This window comes from Oncorhynchus masou, chromosome 13, assembly GCF_036934945.1.
Source record: "Oncorhynchus masou masou isolate Uvic2021 chromosome 13, UVic_Omas_1.1, whole genome shotgun sequence".
Taxonomy (NCBI): Eukaryota; Metazoa; Chordata; class Actinopteri; order Salmoniformes; family Salmonidae; genus Oncorhynchus; species Oncorhynchus masou.
The window spans coordinates 7,237,097-7,263,085 of NC_088224.1; the positions used below are offsets into that span (position 1 = coordinate 7,237,097).

Here is a 25,989-nt window from a genome sequence, read left to right on the forward strand (position 1 = left end):
GAGCTCTGTCAGAGTGACCATCAGGTTCTTGGTTACCTCCCTGACCAAGACCCTTCTCCCCCAATTGCTCAGTTTGGCCAGGCGGCCATCTTTAGGAAGAGTATTGGTGGTTCCAAACCTCTTCCATTTAAGAATGATGGAGGCCACTGTGTTCTTGGGGACATTTCAATGCCTTAAATTATTTTGGTACTCCAGATTTGTGCCTCGACACAATCCTGTCTCAGAGCTCTACAGACAATTCCTTCATGACTTGTTTTTTTTTTTTTGCTCTGACAGGCTGTGGGACCTTTTATATAGACAGGTGTGTGCCTTTCCAAATCATGTCCAATCAATTGAATTTACTACAGGTGGACTCCAATCAAGCTGTAGAAACATCTCAAAAGATGTTCAATGGAAACAAAATGCACCTGAGTCTCATAGCAAATGTTCTAAGTACTTTTATGTAAGTAAGGTATTTCTGTTTTTATATAAATTTGCTAAAGAAATCTACAAACCTGTTTTTGCTTTGTCATTATGGGGTATTGTGTGTAGATTGAGGGGGGGTGACTTAATCAATTTTAGAACAAGGCTGTAACGTAACAAAATGTGGAAAAAGTCAAGGGGTCTGAATACTTTCCGAATGCACTGTATAGCTCTGACTGATACCTAGGGAGGGGCTATCTCCTCTCTCTAGGTATTAGTCAGAGCTATCTCTCTTCTCCCTAGGTATTAGTCAGAGCTCTCTCTCCTCTCTTCTCCCTAGGTATCAGTCAGAGCTATCTCTCCTCTCTTCTCCCTAGGTATTAGTCAGCTATCTCTCCTCTCTTCTCCCTAGGTATTAGTCAGAGCTATCTCCTCTCTCTAGGTATTAGTCAGAGCTATCTCTCTTCTCCCTAGGTATTAGTCAGAGCTATCTCTCCTCTCTTCTCCCTAGGTATCAGTCAGAGCTATCTCTCCTCTCTTCTCCCTAGGTATTAGTCAGAGCTATCTCTCTTCTCCCTAGGTATCAGTCAGAGCTATCTCTCCTCTCTTCTCCCTAGGTATTAGTCAGAGCTATCTCTCTTCTCTCTAGGTATCAGTCAGAGCTATCTCTCTTCTCCCTAGGTATCAGTCAGAGCTATCTCTCCTCTCTTCTCCCTAGGTATTAGTCAGAGCTATCTCTCTTCTCTCAAGGTATTAGTCAGAGCTATCTCTCCTCTCTTCTCCCTAGGTATTAGTCAGAGCTATCTCTCGTTTCTTCTCCCTAGGTATCAGTCAAAGCTATATCTCTCAGTGGTTGCTGCAGCAGGGCTTGGAGATGAGTGACTCCAAACGCAGAGCCTTCTACCGCTGGTACCTGCTTGAGAGAAACAACCCAGGTAAGAACCAGTGTAGGAGGTGGCTCAGGGGAGGGAGCGGTTCATGTCGACTCCATTCTGTTAGCTGGACTGCTGCTTGCTATTGTCCCCTATGTCCGTCCTATGTCCCGCACTCCCTAATCCTGCATTGTGAATCCACACACACACACACACACACACACACACACACACCTTTCCCCTATGTCCGTCCTATGTCCCGCACTCCCTAATCCTGCATTGTGAATCCACACACACACACACACCTTTTCTGGTTCTAGAGGGCTGGAGAGTTCAGTGAAGTACAGAGAACTATGTCTGAGAGAACGTATACAGTAGGATTAAAAACACACGCCACATTTATACTTGGTCTAACGACATGTCTGTAAAACAATTAGAATGCGACAGGGTGTCGCTAGTCAAAACAGCATTTAAATGACTGTCAAGTTTCCTTGTCGCACAGACATGGAAAAACACGTGAAGTGTCTGCAACGGTCGCAATGTCCGTTGCCGTGGTTCGCCGGGCTGCCATGGCAACGATACCAAATCCTCCCGTGACAAGATGCAGGACTTCTAAAAAAAAATATTAAAAAAATAAAATAAAAAATTCTCTGAATTATCAGCTTTTATTTGGTGATACTGTGGCGTTATTCTGTCAGCTTGCCATTACCTTGTAAATAATTATGTTGTGGGTTTTTATTTTCCTGTAGTAATGATTTTACAAAGTAGCTCAGGTTAAGATGTTGTCAGCTATACTCTGGTCATTATTTGAACTGGTTAGTCAGCTAGCTAGCTACAGCGCTTTCAGAAAGTTTTCACACCCCTTGACTTATTCCACATTTTTTTGTTAGGGACAGATTTCAAAATGGATTAAATATGTTTTTTTTCTCTCTCTCACCCATCTACACACTACTCCATAATGACAAAGTGAAAACGTGTTTTTTTCTTGTTTTTGAAATTGATTAAATATAAAACACTATTATACTGTTTCTTGATCAGATAAGTGTTCAACACCTTCAATCAATACATGTTAGATTCACCATTGGCAGTGTTTACAGCTGTTGGTCATTCTGGGTCAGTTTATAACAGATTTCCACACCTGGATTGTGCAACATTTGCCCATTTTTATTATTTTCCAAATTCTTCAAACTCTGTTAAATTGGTTGTTGATCATTGCTAGACAACCATTTTCAGGTCTTGCCGTAGATTTGAGTCAAAACTGTAATTCGGCCATTCACGAACATTCACTGTCTTCTTCTTGGAAAGCAAGTCCAGTGTTGATTTGGCTTTGTGTTTTGGGTTATTGTCCTGCTGAAAGGTGAATGAATCTCCCAGAGTCTGATGGAAAGCAGACTGAACCAGGTTTTCCTCCAGGATTTTGTCTGTGCTTTGCTCCATTCCGTTAGATATTTTTTATCCTGGAAAACCTCTCCAATCCTTAATGAGGCTATACAACCCTGGGGCGGCAGAGTAGCCTAGTGGTTAGAGCATTGGACTAGCAACCGGAAGGTTGCAAGCTCAAACCCCCGAGCTGACAGTTTACAAATCAGTCATTCTGCCCCTGAACAGGCAGTTAACCCACTGTTCCCAGGCCGTCACTGAAAATAAGAATTTGTTCTTAACTGACTTGACGAGATAAATAAAGGTAAAAAATAATTACAAATGTAACACTTTGTATTCAGGCCAAGAAGTTAATTGCTTTGCTACATTTTTTGCCGTATTACTTGTTTTTTTATTTAACCTTTATATAACCTTTATTTAACGAGGTCATTTAGGAGCAAATTCTTATTTACAATGACGGCCTACCAAAAGGCAAAAGGCCTCCTGCTGGGACGGGGCTGGGATTAAAATAAATACAATATAAATAGGACAAAACACACATCACAACGAGAGAGAGAGACAACACAACACCACACCACATAGAGAATTTAGTGCCTTGTTGCGAACAAGGATGCATGTTTTGGAATCTTTTTTTATTTTTTTTTATGTACGGGCCTCCTTTTATTCTGTCAATTAGGTCAGGATTGTTTAGTAACTAAAATGTTGATCCACCCGTTAAACTGTTTATGAAGTCACCATTGGCCTCATGCTGAAATCCCTAAGTGGTTTCCTTCCTCTCCGGCAACTGAGTTAGGAAGGACGCCTGTGTCTTTGTAGTGACTCTGTTGATACACCATCCAAAATATAATGAATAACTTCACCATAATATAAGGGGTATTCAATGTCTGCTTTTTATATTTTTACCCATCTACCAATCGGTGCCCTTCTTTGTGAGGCATTGGAAAACCTCCCTGGTCTTTGTGGTTGAATCTGGGTTTGAAATTCACTGCTCGACTGAGGAACCTTACAGATAATGAGGTAGTCATTCAAAACTCATGTTAAACACTTATTGCACACAGAGTGAGTCCGTGCAACTTATGTGACTTGTTAAGCACTTTTTTTTTTTAATTCTGAACTTATTTAGGCTTGCCATTACAAAGGTGTTGAATAATTATTAACTCAAGACATTTCAGCTTTTAATTTTTAATGAATTTGTAAACATTTCTAAAAAAACATAATTCCACTTTGACATAATGTGTGTAGGTCAGTGATGATCTCTCGATTTAAATTCAGGCTGTTACACAACAAAATGTGGCTAAGGTCAAGGGGCATAAATACTTTTCTGAAGGCACTGTAGCTAACTAGCAAGCAACGAACCAAAACATTGTTTGTAAAATTAGCTTTTAGTGTCCTGGCTTGCTGGGTTGACATTTCCTGAATTTTTAAACAGATGGGTTTATTGGTGTTGAAATAGACTGCCGTTTGGAGCACCGGGCTGCTGTTTTGGGTTTATTTGTTGTCATAACGATGACAACAAGTTTGACGTCGGACGACAATAGAATGTTGTCGCTACGTTATTTGTCGACAGACATGTCAATAGACGACTGTAAACCAGCCTTTGCTGTAGATATTAATCAATTATGTTAAAGTCATCTGGTTTGAAGTGAAACTCTAGTGGATGAGTGTGGTGTCTGTCCATCCATCTAAACCCAGGCTACAGGAACGTCACGATCCATCTAAACCCAGGCTACAGGAACGTCACGATCCATCTAAACCCAGGCCACAGGAACGTCACGATCCATCTAAACCCAGGCTACAGGAACGTCACGATCCATCTAAACCCAGGCTACAGGAACGTCATGATCCATCTAAACCCAGGCTACAGGAACGTCACGATCCATCTAAACCCAGGCTACAGGAACGTCATGATCCATCTAAACCCAGGCTACAGGAACATCACGATCCATCCATCTAAACCCAGGCCACAGGAACGTCACGATCCATCTAAACCCAGGCTACAGGAACGTCACGATCTATCTAAACCCAGGCTACAGGAACGTCACGATCCCTCTAAACCCAGGCTACAGGAACGTCACGATCCCTCTAAACCCAGGCTACAGGAACGTCACGATCCATCCATCTAAACCCAGGCTACAGGAACGTCACGATCCATCTAAACCCAGGCTAGGAACTCACACGATCCATCTAAACCCAGGCACAGGAACGTCACGATCCATCTAAACCCAGGCTACAGGAACGTCACGATCCATCTAAACCCAGGCTACAGGAACGTCACGATCCATCTAAACCCAGGCTACAGGAACGTCACGATCCATCTAAACCCAGGCTGCAGGAACGTCACGATCCATCTAAACCCAGGCTACAGGAACGTCACGATCCATCTAAACCCAGGCTACAGGAACGTCACGATCCATCTAAACCCAGGCTGCAGGAACGTCACGATCCATCTAAACCCAGGCTACAGGAACGTCACGATCCATCTAAACCCAGGCTGCAGGAACGTCACGATCCCTCCATCTAAACCCAGGCTACAGGAACGTCACGATCCATCTAAACCCAGGCTGCAGGAACGTCACGATCCATCTAAACCCAGGCTACAGGAACGTCACGATCCATCTAAACCCAGGCTACAGGAACGTCACGATCCGATCCATCTAAACCCAGGCTACAGGAACGTCACGATCCATCTAAACCCAGGCTGCAGGAACGTCACATCCATCTAAACCCAGGCTACAGGAACGTCACGATCCATCTAAACCCAGGCTACAGGAACGTCACGATCCATCTAAACCCAGGCTACAGGAACGTCACGATCCTAAACCATCTAATCCCAGGCTACAGGAACGTCACGATCCATCTAAACCCAGGCTACAGGAACCCATCTAAACAGGCTACAGGAACGTCACGATCCATCTAAACCCAGGCTACAGGAACGTCACGATCCATCTAAACCCAGGCTACAGGAACGTCACGATCCATCTAAACCCAGGCTACAGGAACGTCATCCATCTAAACCAGGCTCAGGAACATCCATCTAAACCCAGGCTACAGGAACGTCACGATCCATCTAAACCCAGGCTACAGGAACGTCACGATCCATCTAAACCCAGGCTACTACAGGAACGTCACGATCCATCTAAACCCAGGCTACAGGAACGTCACGATCCATCTAAACCCAGGCTACAGGAACGTCACGATCCATCTAAACCCAGGCTACAGGAACGTCACGATCCATCTAAACCCAGGCTACAGGAACGTCCATCCATCTAAACCCAGGCTACAGGAACGTCACGATCCATCTAAACCCAGGCTACAGGAACGATCCATCTAAACCCAGGCTACAGGAACGTCACGATCCATCTAAACCCAGGCTACAGGAACGTCACGATCCATCTAAACCCAGGCTACAGGAACGTCACGATCCATCTAAACCCTACAGGAACGTCACAGGGCTAAGGAACGTCACGATCCATCTAAACCCAGGCTACAGGAACGTCACGATCCATCTAAACCCAGGCTACAGGAACGTCACGATCCATCTAAACCCAGGCTACAGGAACGTCATCGATCCATCTAAACCCAGGCTACAGGAACGTCACGATCCATCTAAACCCAGGCTCTAAATCCCAGGCTACAGGAACGTCACGATCCATCTAAACCCAGGCTACAGGAACGTCACGATCCATCTAAACCCAGGCTACAGGAACGTCACGATCCATCGAAACCCAGGCTACAGGAACGTCACGATCCATCTAAACCCAGGCTACAGGAACGTCACGATCCATCTAAACCCAGGCTACAGGAACGTCACGATCCATCTAAACCCAGGCTACAGGAACGTCACGATCCATCTAAACCCAGGCTACAGGAACGTCACGATCCATCTAAACCCAGGCTACAGGAACGTCACGATCCATCTAAACCCAGGCTACAGGAACGTCACGATCCGTCCATCTAAACCCAGGCTACAGGAACGTCACGATCCATCTAAACCCAGGCTACAGGAACGTCCATCCATCTAAACCCAGGCTACAGGAATCTAAACCCAGGCTACAGGAACGATCCATCTAAACCCAGGCTACAGGAACGTCCATCTAAACCCAGGCTATCCATCTAAACCCAGGCTAAACCCAGGCTACAGGAACGTCACGATCCATCGAAACCCAGGCTCCATCCATCTAAACCCAGGCTACAGGAACGTCACGATCCATCTAAACCCAGGCTACAGGAACGTCACGATCCATCTAAACCCAGGCTACGATCCGTCCATCTAAACCCAGGCTACAGGAACGTCACGATCCATCTAAACCCAGGCTACAGGAACGTCACGATCCATCTAAACCCAGGCTACAGGAACGTCACAATCTAAACCCAGGCTCCATCCCCAGGCTACAGGAACGTCATCCATCTAAACCCAGGCTACAGGAACGTCACGATCCATCTAAACCCAGGCTACAGGAACGTCCGCGATCCGTCCATCTAAACCCAGGCTACAGGAACCACAGGCTACAGGAACGTCACGATCCGTCCATCTAAACCCAGGCTATCCGATCTAAAACCCAGGCTACAGGAACGTCACGATCCGTCTAAACCCAGGCTCAGGAACGTACGATCCATCTAAACCAGGCTACAGGAACGTCACGATCCATCTAAACCCAGGCTATCCATCCATCTAAACCCAGGCTACAGGAACGTCACGATCCGTCCATCTAAACCCAGGCCAGGCTACGGAACGTCACGATCCATCTAAACCCAGGCTACAGGAACGTCACGATCCATCTAAACCCAGGCTACAGGAACGTCACGATCCGTCCATCTAAACCCAGGCTACAGGAACGTCACGATCCCTCTATCCGTCACGATCCATCTAAACCCAGGCTACAGGAACGTCACGATCCATCTAAACCCAGGCTACAGGAACGTCACGATCCCTCCATCTAAACCCAGGCTACAGGAACGTCACGATCCATCTAAACCCAGGCTACAGGAACGTCAGGCCATCTAAACCCAGGCTACAGGAACGTCACGATCCATCTAAACCCAGGCTACAGGAACGTCTCACGATCCATCTAAACCCAGGCTACAGGAACGTCACGATCCATCTAAACCCAGGCTGCAGGAACGTCCATCTAAACCCAGGCTACAGGAACGTCACGATCCATCTAAACCCAGGCTACAGGAACGATCTAAACCCAGGCTACAGGAACGTCACGATCCATCTAAACCCAGGCTACAGGAACGTCACGATCCATCCATCTAAACCCAGGCTACAGGAACGTCACGATCCATCTAAACCCAGGCCCAGGAACGTCACGATCCATCTAAACCCAGGCTGCAGGAACGTCACGATCCATCTAAACCCAGGCTACAGGAACGTCACGATCCATCTAAACCCAGGCTACAGGAATAATAAATAAATATATAAAAAACGTCACGATCCATCTAAACCCAGGCTACAGGAACGTCACGATCCATCCATCTAAACCCAGGCTACAGGAACGTCACGATCCCTCCATCTAAACCCAGGCTACAGGAACGTCACGATCCATCCATCTAAACCCAGGCTACAGGAACGTCACGATCCATCTAAAACCCAGGCTACAGGAACGTCACGATCCCTCCATCTAAACCCAGGCTACAGGAACGTCACGATCCCTCTAAACCCAGGCCACAGGAACGTCACGATCCATCTAAACCCAGGCTAAAACCCAGGCTACAGGAACGTCACGATCCATCTAAACCCAGGCTACAGGAACGTCACGATCCCTCCATCTAAACCCAGGCTACAGGAACGTCAGGAAGGAACGTCACGATCCATCTAAACCCAGGCTACAGGAACGTAATCCATCTAATCCCAGGCTACAGGAACGTCACGATCCATCTAAACCCAGGCTCCGTCATCCATCTAAACCCAGGCTACAGGAACGTCACGATCCATCTAAACCCAGGCTACAGGAACGTCACGATCCCTCCATCTAAACCCAGGCTACAGGAACGTCACGATCCATCTAATCCCAGGCTACAGGAACGTCACGATCCATCTAAACCCAGGCTACAGGAACGTCACGATCCGATCCATCTAAACCCAGGCTACAGGAACGTCACGATCCATCTAAACCCAGGCTACAGGAACGTCACGATCCATCTAAACCCAGGCTACAGGAACGTCACGATCCATCCATCTAAACCAGGGCTGCAGGAACGTCCACGATCCATCTAAACCCAGGCTACAGGAACGTCACGATCCATCTAAACCCAGGCTACAGGAACGTCCATCTAAACCCAGGCTACAGGAACGTCACGATCCATCTAAACCCAGGCTACAGGAACGTCACGATCCATCTAAACCCAGGCTACAGGAACGTCACGATCCATCTAAACCCAGGCTACAGGAACGTCACGATCCATCTAAACCCAGGCTACAGGAACGTCACGATCCATCTAAACCCAGGCTACAGGAACGTCACGATCCATCTAAACCCAGGCTACAGGAACATCTAAACCCAGGCTACAGGAACGTCACGATCCATCTAAACCCAGGCTACAGGAACATCACGATCCATCTAAACCCAGGCATCACAGGAACGGAACGTCACGATCCATCTAAACCCAGGCTACAGGAACGTCACGATCCATCTAAACCCAGGCTACAGGAACGTCACGATCCATCTAAACCCAGGCCACAGGAACGTCACGATCCGTCCATCTAAACCCAGGCTACAGGAACGTCCGATCCATCTAAACCCAGGCTACAGGAACGTCCATCTCTAAACCCAGGCTACAGGAAACCCATCTAAACCCAGGCTACAGGAACGTCACGATCCATCTAAACCCAGGCTACAGGAACGTCCGATCCATCAAACCCAGGCTATCACGATCCATCTAAACCCAGGCTACAGGAACGTCACGATCCATCTAAACCCAGGCTACAGGAACGTCACGATCCATCTAAACCCAGGCTACAGGAACGTCCACGATCCATCTAAACCCAGGCCACAGGAACGTCACGATCCATCTAAACCCAGGCTACAGGAACGTCACGGCCACAGAAACGTCCATCCATCTAAACCCAGGCTACAGGAACGTCACGATCCATCTAAACCCAGGCTACAGGAACGTCCATCCATCTAAACCCAGGCTACAGGAACGTCACGATCCGTCTAAACCCAGGCTACAGGAACGTCCATCTAAACCCAGGCTACAGGAACGTCACGATCCATCTAAACCCAGGCTACAGGAACGTCACGATCCATCTAAACCCAGGCTACAGGAACGTCACGATCCATCTAAACCCAGGCTATCCATCTAAACCCAGGCTACAGGAACGTCATCCATCTAAACCCAGGCCACAGGCTACATCTAAACCCAGGCTACAGGAACGTCACGATCCATCTAAACCCAGGCTACAGGAACGTCACGATCCATCTAAACCCAGGCTACAGGAACGTCACGATCCATCTAAACCCAGGCTACAGGAACGTCACGATCCGTCCATCTAAACCCAGGCTACAGGAACGCTCACGATCCATCTAAACCAGGGCTATCCGTCCATCTAAACCCAGGCTACAGGAACGTCCACGATCCATCTAAACCCAGGCTCAGGAACGCCACGATCCATCTAAACCCAGGCTACAGGAACGTCACGATCCATCTAAACCATCTAAATCTAAACCAGGCTACAGGAACGTCACGATCCATCTAAACCCAGGCTACAGGAACGTCACGATCCGTCCATCTAAACCCAGGCTACAGGAACGTCCATCCATCTAAACCCAGGCTACAGGAACTACGATCCATCTAAACCCAGGCTACAGGAACGTCACGATCCATCTAAACCCAGGCTACAGGAACGTCACGATCCCTCGAAACCCAGGCTACAGGAACGTCACGATCCATCTAAACCCAGGCTACAGGAACGTCACGATCCGTCCATCTAAACCCAGGCTACAGGAACGTCACGATCCATCTAAACCCAGGCTACAGGAACGCTCACGATCCGTCCATCTAAACCAGGCTCCATCCCTCCAAACCCAGGCTACAGGAACGTCACGATCCGTCCATCTAAACCCAGGCTACAGGAACGTCACGATCCATCTAAACCCAGGCTACAGGAACGTCGTCCATCTAAACCCAGGCTACAGGAACGTCACCGTCACGATCCATCTAAACCCAGGCTACAGGAACGTCACGATCCATCTAAACCCAGGCTACAGGAACGTCCCATCTAAACCCAGGCTACAGGAACGTCCAATCCGTCCATCTAAACCCAGGCTACAGGAAACCCAGGCTACAGGAACGTCACGATCCATCTAAACCCAGGCTACAGGAACGTCACGATCCGTCCATCTAAACCCAGGCTACAGGAACGTCACGATCCATCTAAACCCAGGCTACAGGAACGTCACGATCCATCTAAACCCAGGCTACAGGAACGTCCCGTCCATCTAAACCCAGGCTACAGGAACGTCACGATCCATCTAAACCCAGGCTACAGGAACGTCACGATCCATCTAAACCCAGGCTACAGGAACGTCACGATCCATCTAAACCCAGGCTACACACAGGAACGTCACGATCCATCTAAACCCAGGCTACAGGAACGTCACGATCCATCTAAACCCAGGCTACAGGAACGTCCATCTAAACCATCCCTAAAACCCAGGCTACAGGAACGTCACGATCCATCTAAACCCAGGCTACAGGAACGTCACGATCCATCTAAACCCAGGCTACAGGAACGTCACGATCCATCTAAACCCAGGCCACAGGAACGTCACGATCCATCTAAACCAGGCTGCAGGAACGTCACGATCCCTCCATCTAAACCCAGGCTACAGGAACGTCCACGATCCATCTAAACCCAGGCTCCATCTAAACCCAGGCTACAGGAACGTCACGATCCATCTAAACCCAGGCTACAGGAACGTCACGATCCGTCCATCTAAACCCAGGCTACAGGAACGTCACGATCCATCTAAACCCAGGCTACAGGAACGTCACGATCCATCTAAACCCAGGCTACAGGAACGTCACGATCCCTCCATCTAAACCCAGGCTACAGGAACGTCACGATCCATCTAAACCCAGGCTACAGGAACGTCACGATCCCTCCATCTAAACCCAGGCTATCCATCCGTCCATCTAAACCCAGGCTACAGGAACGTCACGATCCATCTAAACCCAGGCTACAGGAACGCCACGATCCCTCCATCTAAACCCAGATCCATCTAAACCCAGGCTACAGGAACGTCCATCTAAACCCAGGCTACAGGAACGCCGATCCCCAGGCTACATCTCCATCTAAACCCAGGCTACAGGAACGTCACGATCCGTCCATCTAAACCCAGGCTACAGGAACGTCACGATCCCTCCATCTAAACCCAGGCTACAGGAACGTCACGATCCATCTAAACCCAGGCCACAGGAACGTCACGATCCATCTAAACCCAGGCTACAGGAACGTCACGATCCATCTAAACCCAGGCCACAGGATCCGATCCATCTAAACCCAGGCTACAGGAACGTCACGATCCATCTAAACCCAGGCTACAGGAACGCTCCCTCCATCTAAACCCAGGCTACAGGAACGTCACGATCCATCTAAACCCAGGCCACAGGAACGTCAATCCATCTAAACCCAGGCTACAGGAACGTCACGATCCATCTAAACCCAGGCTACAGGAACGTCACGATCCGTCCATCTAAACCCAGGCTACAGGAACGTCCATCTAAACCCAGGCTACAGGAACGTCTCCATCTAAACCCAGGCTACAGGAACGTCACGATCCATCTAAACCCAGGCTATCTCCATCTAAACCCAGGCTACAGGAACGTCACGATCCCTCCATCTAAACCCAGGCTACAGGAACGCCACGATCCATCTAAACCCAGGCTACAGATCCATCTAAACCCAGGCTACAGGAACGTCACGATCCATCTAAACCCAGGCTACAGGAACGTCACGATCCATCCATCTAAACCCAGGCTACAGGAACGTCGATCCATCTAAACCCAGGCTACAGGAACGTCACGATCCATCTAAACCCAGGCTACAGGAACGTCACGATCCATCTAAACCCAGGCTACAGGAACGTCACGATCCATCTAAACCCAGGCTGCAGGAACTACGATCCATCTAAACCCAGGCTACAGGAACGTCACGATCCATCTAAACCCAGGCTACAGGAACGTCACGATCCATCTAAACCCAGGCTACAGGAACGTCACGATCCCTCCATCTAAACCCAGGCTACAGGAACGTCACGATCCATCTAAACCCAGGCTCAGGAACATCCATCTAAACCCAGGCTACAGGAACGTCACGATCCATCTAAACCCAGGCTACAGGAACGTCACGATCCATCTAAACCCAGGCTACAGGAACGTCCACGGTCCATCTAAACCCAGGCTACAGGAACGTCACGATCCATCTAAACCCAGGCTACAGGAACGTCACGATCCATCTAAACCCAGGCTAGGAACGTACGATCCATCTAAACCCAGGCTACAGGAACGTCAAACATCCATCCCCAGGCTCCGTCATCCATCTAAACCCAGGCTACAGGAACGTCACGATCCATCTAAACCCAGGCTACAGGAACGTCACGATCCATCTAAACCCAGGCTACAGGAACGTCACGATCCATCTAAACCCAGGCTACAGGAACGTCACGATCTAAACCCAGGCTCCCTCCATCTAAACCCAGGCTACAGGAACGTCACGATCCATCTAAACCCAGGCTACAGGAACGTCATCTAAACCCAGGCTATGTCCCTCCATCTAAACCCAGGCTACAGGAACGTCCACGATCCATCTAAACCCAGGCTCAGGAATGTCACGATCCATCTAAACCCAGGCTACAGGAATGTCACGATCCATCTAAACCCAGGCTACAGGAACGTCATGACCTCATAAGAAGTCAACAATAAACATCCACACAGACCAATGAATAGATGCACGAGAAGTGTTCTGAAAATGAAACTGTTTGCTCAATTCTACATCAGCAAAGACATTAGCCTAAATATTACAATGCTTAATCTGTCACTTTAGTGCTTCACTCCTATGTCACATGACCAAAATGCATGAAAATACGCCTTCATGAACAATCTACCAACCCCTGCCTTCTTCATGCCATCCCCCTGTCATCCTCCCTTCTTCCCCAAGCTTTGCTGATGCTGCTTCTGTGTGGTTCTCAGTCCTGATCCTGGAGAGGTAGAATTCCGGTGCTGGTTTTCATTCCTACATGGCTAACAGGCTAACCATAATAACCCCATCTAATACTAACAGTGATGCTAATTCAGGATCCTAATGCTAACGTGTTGCCTTTCTCTATGCCTTTCTACCTGGTGGGCACTTCATTACTAAACGTCTGGACCTGTCTGCTGTTTACCTATTCAGAACAGTAATATCAAAGTTTCTCTTGTTAACTTAACACATTGTGGCCACAAAAATTATTGGATGAAGTCCGTAAGATTAAATTATAAATTGATATGGTATAGACATACAAACAGGTGATCTAATTTTGATTGACTGTAGGACTTCTGTTAACTCAAGGCCTAATTCTTAAACCAATATTGCCCAAACTCTGTATGTCTACTTAGATACGTCTGTGGCCTGACCTGACCACTGGTTTGGTTTTGTCCTTAATGAAGGGCTGAGATGGAGTGAAAGCCAGCACGGCCCGACGGGTCTGGGCCCAGGGCTCGGTGGTCTCGGCCAGGGGCTCTGTGGTCTCGGCCAGGGGTTGGGCCAGAACCTGGGCCAGAACCTGGGCTCTGGACCCGCCAGGGGTGGGGACAGAGACGTCACAGGGATGGTGGGAAACGCCGCTACGGGCGCCACGGCCGCGGCCACTGCCTCTACTACCTGGGGCAGACAGAGAGAGCTGCTGATGCACCTCCTCCCATGGTACACTGCTGCCGCACAGCCAGGTAACGGCCAGGTAACAGCCAGGTAACAGCCAGGTAACAGCAAGCCCCTGCCCACCTATGCCCATAACAGGCAATCACTCTTACAGGGCTCAACCCTCCCTCCCTCTCTCCTCAGTTCTGTCTGTGGCTGTTCAGGAACGAGGCAGGTGATGTTTTTACTAGTCCAGGTTTTAGGCCACGTTCCAACTCTGAGTTCCATTACCAAAGTCGAAAGTAAAAAAATGAAATAAATAAAAAAAGACACTGCAGCACTCAGTGACCCCTGTCTGTCTGACACATCCTGTCATCACATAGCCTGCATGCCTGTCTGTGTCCACGTTGTGTCCCACTGTCAGTCCGAGGGATGTCATGTATCCTAAAAGTCCAAATCCTTATTAAAATACTACAGTCATGTGATTGAACCATCACTTATTTCTCATAACTAATAGTTACAATGGGTTACTTTCTCTTGATGTTTAAACTTCCTCCCCACTCCCTCCCTCTCTCACTCCCTCTCGCTCACCTTCCTCCTTCTCTAACTCCCTCCCTCCCCCTCTCACCTTCCTGTCTCTCACCTCCCCCTCTTTTCCCTTCCCTTTCTCTCGTCTCCTCCCTTCCCTTTCTCTCCTTCCCTTTCTCTCGTCTCCTTCCCTTTCTCTCGTCTCCCTCCCTTCCCTTTCTCTCGCCTCCTCCCTTCCCTTTCTCTCGTCTCCTTCCCTTCCCTTTCTCTCGTCCTCCCTTCCCTTTCTCTCGTCCTCCCTTCCCTTTCTCTCGTCCCTTTCTCTCGTCTCCTCCCTTCCCTTTCTCTCGCCTCCTTCCCCTTTCTCTCGCCCCCTCCCTCCCTTTCTCTCGCCTCCTTCCCTTTCTCTCGCCTCCTTCCCTTTCTCTCGTCTCCTCCTTCCCTTTCTCTCGTCTCCTTCCCTTTCTCTCGTCTCCTTCCCCTTTCTCTCGTCCCCTTCCCTTTCTCTCGTCCCTTCCCTTTCTCTCCCTCCCCTTCCCTTTCTCTCGTCCCCCTTCCCTTTCTCTCGTCCCCTTCCCTTTCTCTCGTCCCCCTTCCCTTTCTCTCGTCTCCTTCCCTTTCTCTCGCCTCCTCCCCCTCTCATTACGTCCCATGTAGGTGCTACCCTGTCGATGCGCTCCCTGGTGAAGAGGGAGAGGGGCGGGGTGGCGGCGGTCCTCTGAGGAGGAAGGAGTGCCAGTCAATCATGGAGAGGTGAGCCAATCAAAGTGCAGTACTTTCCAGCCTGATTGGAGGACGGGGGTCAGCCCTGGGGAGAGGGTGTTACGGGGTGGCGTTACTGTAGCGGTCCTCTGAGGCTGCGGAGGGGAAGCAGGTTCACCTGGAGGAAGGAGTGCCAGTCAATCATGGAGAGGTGAGCCAATCAAAGTGCAGTACTTTCCAGTTGACTAGCCAACTGTCTGCTTACGTAGAAAGAGCTTTATGAATACATTTGATTGATTGATTGATTATCTATGTTGACCCGTGCCTGGAAGAAAATCACTCTCAGAGAGCGACAGCTATTTAATCAAATAAAGTCGAGTTTGCTAGACAGCTAGTTTGCAGTCTTTCCGGCTTCAGTTTGAAGTGATTGTGTTACTGTAGCTGTGTTGTGTTACTGTAGCTGTGTTGTGTTACTGTAGCTGTGTTGTCTGGTGGTGTTACTAGCTCTGTAGCTCTCTCAACGACAGTGTCCTGACGAGAGAGCACATTTTCTACGCCGGGTGAAATGAATGTCACTAGAAAACAGCTAAAACAAACGCAGCTACCGTCATTCTGTCTGCATTGTTCGACGTGACTGAGTTAGCCGTAGTTGGTTGGCTAGCAAGCAAGGGATGAGAATGTTGCCAGCCAGTATGTCAATGGAACATTCAGAGCGAACGACTGGGTCTCGTCCATAGATACAGAACAAAAAAACTGGGTCGGGTCCATAGATATAGAACCAATAGACTGAATGACTGGGTCGCGTCCATAGATACAGAACAAAAAGACTGAACGACTGGGTCTCGTCCATAGATACAGAACAAAAAGACTGAACGACTGGGTCTCGTCCATAGATACAGAACAAAAGACTGAACGACTGGGTCTCGTCCATAGATACAGAACAAAAAGACTGAACGACTGGGTCGCGTCCATAGATACAGAACCAATAGACTGAACGACTGGGTCTCGTCCATAGATACAGAACAAAAAGACTGAACGACTGGGTCTCGTCCATAGATACAGAACAAAAAGACTGAACGACTGGGTCGGGTCCATAGATACAGAACCAATAGACTGAACGACTGGGTCGCGTCCATAGATACAGAACAAAAAGACTGAACGACTGGGTCTCGTCCATAGATACAGAACAAAAGACTGAACGACTGGGTCGGGTCCATAGATACAGAACAAAAAGACTGAACGACTGGGTCGTCCATAGATACAGAACCAAAAGACTGAACGACTGGGTCTCGGTCCATAGATACAGAACAAAAAGACTGAATGACTGGGTCTCGTCCATAGATACAGAACAAAAAACTGAATGACTGGGTCGCGTCCATAGATATAGAACCAATAGACTGAATGACTGGGTCGGGTCCATAGATACAGAACAAAAAGACTGAATGACTGGGTCTCGTCCATAGATACAGAACGAAAAAACTGAATGACTGGGTCGGGTCCATAGATATAGAACAAATAGACTGAATGACTGGGTCGGGTCCATAGATACAGAACAAAAAGACTGAATGACTGGGTCTCGTCCATAGATACAGAACAAAAAGACTGAATGACTGGGTCTCGTCCATAGATACAGAACAAAAGACTGAATGACTGGGTCGGTCCATAGATACAGAACAAAAAGACTGAACAGACTGGGAAGGGTCCATAGATAAAGAACCAATAGACTGAATGACTGGGTCAATCATTATAGATATGTTGAATCTGTTGTATAAAACTGATATGACTGGGTCGGGTCCATAGATACAGAACAAAAAGACTGAACGGCTGGCCCTCGTCCATAGATACAGACCCACTGGCTCCAGGTCAAAAGACTGAATGACTGGTAAAGTCCGCCTTATCTCAGTAGATCACAGAACAAACCAACCCTGACACGACTGGGTCTATCTCATGGTCATACCCAGAACAAAACCTCACTTGGCCGACTGGGTCTCTTCCATTCTCTGATACAGTGACTGGAACAAACTTTTATTTCCTCAACAACTTTAAACATAAACTATCTGAGCAACCAAACCAATAGCTGCAGCTGACCAGCCATCTGCTTGCCCAGCAACTACCTAGATTTACTGTTTTAATTGGGACTTTTCTGCTCTTTTGTACAATAAATTAATCAACTTGCATATCATCTGCTCATTTATTTGTTAATCTGAAAATATGTCCTATCCTATTATCTGAATATGTTTTACACACACTGTAATCTGTTTGACTTGTTTATTGTGTTATTGGCTTGTTTAATCCCATGTGATAATGTGTTGTTGTCTGTGTCGCACTGCTTTGCTTTATCTTGGCCAGGTCGCAGTTGCAACCTTGAACTGGTTAAATAAAGGTTAAATAAATAAATACAAATATTCTACCTGGTTAAATAAAAATGTAAATATTGGCACGTTTGCCGGCCCGAGCAATATATCCATTATTGGCCTGTCTTCTTCTCATATTATCACTTAAATAATCTACTGTCATTTATTTAGGCACTGTCTTCTTCTCAGGCATTATCACTTAAATAATCTACTGTCATTTATTTAGGCAGCTGTCTTCTTCTCTCAGTATCATTAAATAATATACTGTCATTTATTTACAACTGTCTTCTTCTCTGGCATTATCACTGAAATAATCTACTGTCATTTATTTCACTGTCATCCCTGGCATTATCCTGAAATAATCCTCATTTATTTAGGCAGCTGTCTTCTTCTCTGGCATTATCAGTTCTAATCTGCTGCCAGTTATTTAGGAACAGCTGTCTTCTTCTCTGGCATTATCACTTAAATAATCTACTGTCATTTATTTAGGCAGCTGTCTTCTTCTCTGGCATTATCACTTAAATAATATCTGTCATTTATTTAGGCAGCTGTCTTCTTCTCAGGCATTATCACTTAAATAATCTACTGTCATTTATTTAGTCAGCTGTCTTCTTCTCTGGCATTATCACTTAAATAATATACTGTCATTTATTTAGGCAGCTGTCTTCTTCTCAGGCATTATCACTTAAATAATCTACTGTCATTTATTTAGGCTACTGTCTTGATCTCAGGCATTATCACTTAAATAATCTACTGTCATTTATTTAGGCAGCTGTCTTCTTCTCAGGCATTATCACTTAAATAATCTACTGTCATTTATTTAGGCAGCTGTCTTCTTCTCTGGCATTATCACTTAAATAATCCACTGTCATTTATTTAGGCAGCTGTCTTCTTCTCTGGCATTATCACTTAAATAATCTACTGTCATTTATTTAGGCAGCTGTCTTCTTCTCTGGCATTATCACTTAAATAATCTACTGTCATTTATTTAGGCAGCTGTCTTCTTCTCTGGCATTATCACTTAAATAATCTACTGTCATTTATTTAGGCAGCTGTCTTCTTCTCTGGCATTATCACTTAAATAATCTACTGTCATTTATTTAGGCAGCTGTCTTCTTCTCTGGCATTATCACTTAAATAATATACTGTCATTTATTTAGGCAGCTGTCTTCTTCTCAGGCATTATCACTTAAATAATCTACTGTCATTTATTTAGTCAGCTGTCTTCTTCTCTGGCATTATCACTTAAATAATATACTGTCATTTATTTAGGCAGCTGTCTTCTTCTCAGGCATTATCACTTAAATAATCTACTGTCATTTATTTAGTCAGCTGTCTTCTTCTCTCTGGCATTATCACTTAAATAATCTACTGTCATTTATTTAGGCAGCTGTCTTCTTCTTTATCACTATAAATATTCTACTGTCATTTATTTAACATGTTTTTATGTTTATCACTTGAATAATTCATTTATTTAGGACATTTTGTTTTAAAACATTTATTTAGGCATGGTTCTCATTTATTTTCCATGTTATTTAGGCAGCTGTTGAAAACATTATCACAGAATCTGAAATTTAGGCAGTGTCTTCTTCTCAGGCATTATCACTTAAATAATCCACTGTCATTTATTTACTGCTGTCTTTGTCTGGCATTATCACTTTTAATCTATACATTTATTTACATGTCTTCTTCTCAGGCATTATCAAAATAATCTACTGTCATTTATTTAGGCAGCTGTCTTCTTCTCAGGCATTATCACAAATAATCTGCATTTATTTACCATGTCTTGTTTATGTGAATGGTTGAAGTGACATTTTAACATGTTTTTGTGACCAATGACATCTGCTAACCATGTGCATGTGACCAATAACATCTGCTAACCATGTGCATGTGACCAATAACATCTGCTAACCATGTGCGTGTGACCAATAACATCTGCTATCCATGTGCATGTGACCAATAACATCTGCTATCCATGTGCATGTGACCAATAACATCTGCTATCCATGTGCATGTGACCAATAACATCTGCTAACCATGTGTATGTGACCAATAACATCTGCTAACCATGTGTATGGGACCAATAACATCTGCTAACCATGTGACCGATAACATCTGCTAACCATGTGACCGATAACATCTGCTAACCATGTGACCGATAACATCTGCTAACCATGTGACCGATAACATCTGCTAACCATGTGTATGTGACCGATAACATCTGCTAACCATGTGTATGTGACCAATAACATCTGCTAACCATGTGACCAATAACATCTGCTAACCATGTGTATGTGACCAATAACATTTTGATTTGATATTTGATGAATAAAGGTGCTATTTTGTATATTTGTTATGATACAGATTTGTATCGTAGGTGAAATATTGCTTAATTGCATATATTGCAAGACAATATTAGTCAACCATTATTGAGTGGAATGGGTAAGAAGGCTAATACCTCAACTTCCTGGGACAAGATGGATCTAGTGTATCAAAATATGTTTTTTTTTAAATATAAATACTCCTCCCTTTTGGAACATAAATACTCCTCTGGGAACACATTGTACACACAATATTGTATGTGTTTTATGACTTCTGCCCAAATATTAAATTCAAGGAATACGAATCCGTGTCAACATAGATATCACAGTATTCGGACATGGGGGGGGGTCGTGCTGAGATTCCTGTTAATTTGTTACAAATGCATGTCGGGAGACCGATCCAGAACTGGTTTTAATCACAATTACTGCAGTAGTCAACAAACTTTTTCCCTGGAGAGAGCTATGGGGTGTCCAGGCTTTTGTTCTACCCCTACACTAATTATTAGTGGTTGAGTCTATTGACGTTAGTGGTGGGTGATGTCATGACGAGATGCCTTTTATGACATATCTGATTTAGAAATCCTTTTTGTAACGGGTTTCTAACTGATAAAAAGCCAAGTGCATCCTAAGTACAAGAATGATCTTTTGTTGCACTGTTTCCCCCTGAATGCGCCCGACTCTTGCTTCCTGTGACGTTTCTAAGCAGAGGTCACTCTCAGTAATGAGAACACAACAGGCACGTCGACCAGCCACACCGTCACATAGCTCTATGGGTTACGCAATGCCACTGCAGTGCTGCTTCTCTTTATGGGCTAGTTTACACTCCCAGTCCCGCTGAAGGGCGATACTGTAGGTTAGTGTGATGGAGGAAGTCGGAGGGGGGTGTAAGTGCTCCTGCTGTTTATTTGTAAAGGGAAGTTATTATTATTCAGACAGGGAAAAGAGGAAGATGGAGGGTGGATTAAGTGGTGCAATAAATCTTTGTTTATTTAAAATGAGATTTGTTTTTATTTATTGCCTAGAAACGGAGAGAGTGTAAACAGTGCTGAATGTAATCCACCTAATGTGTCCCATTAATCTACCGTACTACTTCAATGAGAGTGTCTGATTGGTTAGCAATGCAGTCAGGGATGTTTTTTAAGCACATACAGATTTGTAACCTATTCAAATTGTACATAAAAAAAAAAAAAAAAAAAAATTGTTTTGCAAGATGTGACATCATAGGAAATAGATGATGTAGTACACAATTTTCAGGGACCCGTTTTAGATCGTGAGCACTACTTTCAGAACTACTGGCTGAAACGATACACACCCCTGGAGCATCACTTTAATAGCAGTGGGTGAGGCTAATCTAGCTGGATGTTTTCTCCTTCCTTCCTCCATTCAAAGTGATGCTCCAGCTTTGTAGCTTTGTAGCTTTGTAGCATTTCGCCACTAGCTTTGTAGTGTTTCGCCAGTGGCTTTGTAGATTTGTAGCGTTTCGGCCAGTGGCTTTGTAGCCAGTGGCTTTGTAGCGGCCAGTGGCTTTGTGTAGCTGCCGCCAGTGGCTTTGTAGCGTTTCGGCCAGTGGCTTTGTAGCGTTTCGCCAGTAACTTTGTATTTCAGCCACTAGCCAGTTTTGTAGCGTTTCGGCCAGTGGCTTTGTAGCGTTTGCCAGTGGCTTTGTAGCGTTTCGCCAGTGTCTTTGCTTTGGCTTTGTAGCGTTGCGGCCAGTGGCTTTGTAGCTGCCGCCAGTGGCTTTGTTTTCGGCCAGTGGCTTTGTAGCGTTTCAGCCAGTGGCTTTGTAGCGTTCCCAGTGGCTTTGTAGCGTTTCGGCCAGTGGCTTTGTAGCGTTTCGCCGCCAGTGGCTTTGTAGCGTTTATTGCCAGTGGCTTTGTAGTGGCTTTGTTTCGCCAGTGGCTTTGTAGGCGTTTCGCCAGTGGCTTTGTTTCGGCCTTTGTAGCGTTTCCGCCAGTGGCTTTGTAGCGTTTCGCCAGTGGCTTCGGCCAGTGGCTTTGTAGCGTTTCGGCCAGTGGCTTTGTAGCGTTTGGCTTTGTAGCGTTTCGCCAGTGGCTTTGTAGCGTTTTGTAGCGCCGCCAGTGGCTTTGTAGCGGCCAGTGGCTTTGTAGCGTTTGGCGCCAGTGGCTTTGTAGCATTTCGGCCAGTAGTAGCTTCTGATTGGTTAATGCCATGGGTGGTGGGTTGTCTAACACTGTTCTTATTGGCTGGTTGTTGTGTCTGTCAGTTTCTTCATGGAGAACCAGTACCCTGATGAAGCGAAGAGAGAGAGATCGCTAACGCCTGCAACTCAGTCATCCAGAAACCTGGTCAGTTTGGTTCAAGCACAGCCCACCCAAACACCTGTAACCAATGTCTTTATTCTTAACCCAATTATCACGAATTCACATCTACCTTTTTCTTATGCCCCTTTTTAAACAACTTGTTATTTTAATACCAATTAAGTCCTATGTTCAAAAAAGGCTCACCAAATTTCACCTATTCACTTGTCCATCTCTCCTCTGTCACTATTACCCAGGATGCAAGCTGTCCGAGTTTGAGCGTGTCACGGCTCTGAAAGTGTACAACTGGTTCGCCAACCGCCGGAAGGAGATGAAGAGACGGGCTAATATAGGTGAGAATCTCTCATACCAAACACCCCCTATCCCTAACACCCAGGCACATTGGATACACAAAACACCCAGGCACATTGGATACACCCAGGCACATTGGATACACCCAGGCACATTGATACACTCTGGTAGACCTGAGCATTGGATAGGTATCGGCACTATGATAAGAGTTCAACGTTAGATATTCCAGCTAGCCTAACAATGGCTATTTTCAGATGTAGGACATGTAGCTGCGGGTAGAGGGGCTGCAGAGGGGCGCAGCTGCCGGCAGAGGGGCTGCAGAGGAGCCGTAGCTTGACACTGTAGTGGATAAAGGACAGCATTTCTCTTTCCTTGTTTGTACCCTTTTTGTCTGCTTTCTTTCTCCTCCTTCCTTTTCCCTCTCGCCTTCTCCCCGTCAGAGGCAGCCATCTTGGAGAGTCATGGTATTGAGGTTCCAAGCCCGAGCTGTCAATCCAACGGGAGGAGTTGGAACCACAGGACTTCACAGAGCAAGTGAATCAACGATTCGTAGAGCAGGTGAATCAATGATTCATAGAGCAGGTGAATCAATGATTCATAGAGCTGGTGAATCAATGATTCATAGAGCAGGTGAATCAATGATTCATAGAGCTGGTGAATCAATGATTCATAGAGCAGGTGAGTCAGTGAATCAACAATTCAGTCAGGGATTTTAATACCAAACCACTTATCATTGAACTTGTACAATAAACTGCAACATGATGGCCAAATTATTTTGTCTATCCACACCAGACATAGAGGTTAAAATACCAAAACCAACTGTGAACCAACTATATTAATTTGGGGACAGGTCAAAACACCATTTGAAACATTTATGGACACTTAGCTAGCTTGCATTACAGCTACCGACTGGACTGGAGTGTGGACCTCAGTTCATCTTTCAATCACCCACGTGGGTATATGCTCCTAAAAACCAATGAGATGGGAGAGGCGGGACTTGTAGTATGCGCGTGTGAGCTGTTTGGATGAAATGATTGAGTAACATGTATGTTTACATTTTATTTTGCGGGACATGTAATGCGGACTGTCTGGTCAGCGTGAGACCAATAATATCTCATCTTTTTCCTTTTCCAGGAAGAGATATCTTCCAGGAAGGACCTTGATCTGCAAGACACCTCCTCATTGGCTGTCGTCGAGGTCCTTCCCCCTCCAAGCCCCACCCCTCAGGTTCTGGAACAGAAAGCTGACGAATCGAAGAGAGAGACAGTGGACGAGGAGTGACCAATGGGAGAGCGTGAATTTGAATATATAACGGCATATTAAAAAATATATATATTAATAATAGATGCTCTGAATGTCTTCAGGGGTTATGACAAGTCAGTGCGTTAATTATTGAAAAGGGTGCTATAGTTCTCGGTGCCTCTAGTGGTAGGGAGGCCACTGTGTCTATACAGTAATCATGCTTTGTAGTAATGTCAATATTTATCTCTATCTCTCCATGTAGTGCATTCCAAGACGGTCTTAAACGAAAGACGACTCCTTATAGAGAATAGGGGTCTAAGTGGTTAAATCCTCTAGCAGCTCAACAGCCTTTTAACGTTTTCTTTGCTACTATACTTTTTAATTATTTTTTTTTATTTTTTAAAGGTTTTGACGAGTGGTTGCAAAATAATGGACTGGAATGGGAACTGAATGTTTTGAACCTGCAGGTCAGGTGTGTTTTGATGATGAGGTGAAGACGGGTGTGTATGGTCGAGGCGAGTTGGAACTTTTGGTGTGACGATATGTGTTTCCGATAATATCAGCCTTCTCTGCTAGCTTGAATGTCTTTGACCCGATCTTAGTAAACTTGTTAGACTTTGGGATCAATCAATCAAGTAGTCCGGGTCAGTGTTGTTAAGAGTCCAACCCTGAGGGACAAATGGAATCTCAGGTAAACCCAAAGATGGTGGATGATGGCGAATCATCACGTGTTTCTCTCTCTCTCTCTCTCTCTCTCTCTCTAATAAGCTTCGTTCAAAAGGAATGTTTCATATATGTTGACTGTTTCTACGACAACAACAAAAAAAAGCATCTGTATCTGTATTCTGTCTTCATCGTAATGTCAGCAAGCCAAACGAACACGGCGTTTTCATTCATTACGCTTCCTTATGGTCGTCTTTCCTCAACAAATGTTAATTGATCAAATGAACATTTTAAATGATGCATAAGTAGCAAAACTAATAATAATGAGTTACTGATGTCCCTTTTCTCTTATCGACATGAACCACTCGTCTGCCGAACCCATCGAGAAGCTACTGAAAAGTCTAGTCTGGTTTGGGTTTTAAAAAATAGAAATCTTCTAGGTCACTTATTATTATTATTATTAAAGTTGTTAATCATGACTTGTAAAATGTATCTGTGTTATAAGCAGCACCTTCCTCTAGAATAAGCTCATTATATATGTACTGAGTGACTGAAAGATCCTTTCATGTTCATTCCTTTTAGTTCAGATAGTTCCGAGAAGAAGAACTTAATGTGCTTTCATGTTCATTGGATGTCAGCTGTGTGCTCCTGGTCATTAAAAAATAAGATTGCTAGCTGATAATGTTACAAGCATGACTATAAATGAACATGAAAGCCTCTGGTTTTAAATGTAAATGGACAGTGTTTGGGGAGCACTTTATTTCACATGTGTATTTTACAGTTCTCCCCTAGCCCAAGTCTTGCTGCTTGTCATTATACTCACAGGGTTGAATCGTAACTTTTGATACACATACCGAACTCTGTGACCTCTGCCTAAATCATGCATTGAAGTCAATGGGAGAGATGCCTGAATATGCAAGTAAAGTGCACAGACCGACCACAAGTCCAGGACTCACTTAAAAGTCAAAAGTCCCATTGAGACTTCCCTGGTTAAATGAAGGATAAACGAATAAAAAGTTAGGATTCAGCCCTAAGATCAGGGGTGTCAAACTCATTCCATGGAGGACCGAGTGCAGTGTTTCCCAAACTTGGTTTTTGGGACTCCAAGGGGTG

At 45.7% G+C, this 25,989-nt stretch overlaps 1 pseudogene; it reads left to right on the forward strand.

Moving 5' to 3' along the window:
- Positions 1-1,192: 1,192 nt before the first annotated feature.
- Positions 1,193-25,142, forward strand: LOC135551630 (homeobox-containing protein 1-like; annotated as a pseudogene).
- Positions 25,143-25,989: the final 847 nt, after the last annotated feature.